The sequence below is a fragment of the Priapulus caudatus genome, unplaced genomic scaffold, assembly GCF_000485595.1.
Source record: "Priapulus caudatus unplaced genomic scaffold, Priapulus_caudatus-5.0.1 Scaffold16, whole genome shotgun sequence".
In the NCBI taxonomy this organism is placed as follows: Eukaryota; Metazoa; Priapulida; class Priapulimorpha; order Priapulimorphida; family Priapulidae; genus Priapulus; species Priapulus caudatus.
Window position 1 is genome coordinate 892,780 of NW_014577077.1, and position 1,246 is coordinate 894,025.

Genomic DNA, 1,246 nt, shown 5'->3' on the forward strand with positions numbered 1-1,246 from the left:
TTTGGAATAAATTCTGCAAGTTGTATATATTTATGATGTTCACCCTGATTTTTGTAAAGAGTATTTACACGTTGTACAATTTGAAGTCTCCAACTTTACACCGAAACATAAACATCTGTAGCAGCAGAAGAAATGGGCGCCAATTTATAGTTAGATTACCTCATCTTTAGCCGATTTTTAAGCTTTGGTGCCACATTTACCATAAAATTGCGAAACATTAGCAGAAATTCTCATTTCCAAGAATTCAAAAGTATTTCCAATGGTGTTGTGCTGCGTATTGCCATATATAATACGATACTTTACCGCATTCTATACATAGCTGTTGACTACTCTATATGTAAATATATAATAGATATATGTAAAGTGCGCGTGTTGCATATTGCCATATTATACGATACGTTACCGCATTCTATACATATATAGCTGTTGACTACGCTAGGCCACTGACCATTATTTTGTTCGCTCATATCATGTGTGCTCACATACGTCATGCTGCCAACTGGACCTCTAAAACTCTCACGTTAAACCTAAATACGAATGACGTGTTGTATAAGTTCAAATTATAAAGAATAACGTGGTCATGAAATGTGCTTATGTGTTAAATATCCTGCTATTAAGCTTATGTAAACTTACTATTAACCTGTGAACGCCACCGGCAGCTGCCCTCTAGTTAAGATGGTCGCTGGTGCGGTATAAGTAAATTTACGCTGGCTAGTGGCGAGCAAAATATTCAGCAGGCATCGCTCTCTTATCGCCGCACTGGGTTTGATCTCAACCTACTTCTCTTTCCAATACTGTCATACGCGCATATTAAATTTTTGCCCCACTTATGTTTATTTCCAAAGTTCGGTGATGCAATCTTATTATGCTCTCGTTTCTGTCTGTCTGTCGGTCTCTCTCTCTCTCTCTCTCTGTGGGTGCGTGCGTGCGTGCGTGTGTGTGTGTCTCTCTCTCTCTCTCTCTCTGTATATCATCGATCTCTCTCCCGCGCGATGCGAGGATGGCTTCAGCTCCCGTAGTGAGAGTGGATAGTCGAGCGAGAGTCGGCAGTAGGTGTGTGCGCAGTGAGTGAGTGACCGGTGTGACGGCGCATGTCCGCGGCATAAACACCACGACACGCGAGAGCGATTCTCCTCTGGCGATGTTAGTTCTACTGGGATATAGAGTCACCTGCTTTGTCTGTCGTCATCGTCATCGTCGTCGTCGTCGTCATCGCCCACGTCATCATCATCGTCGTCGTCGTCGT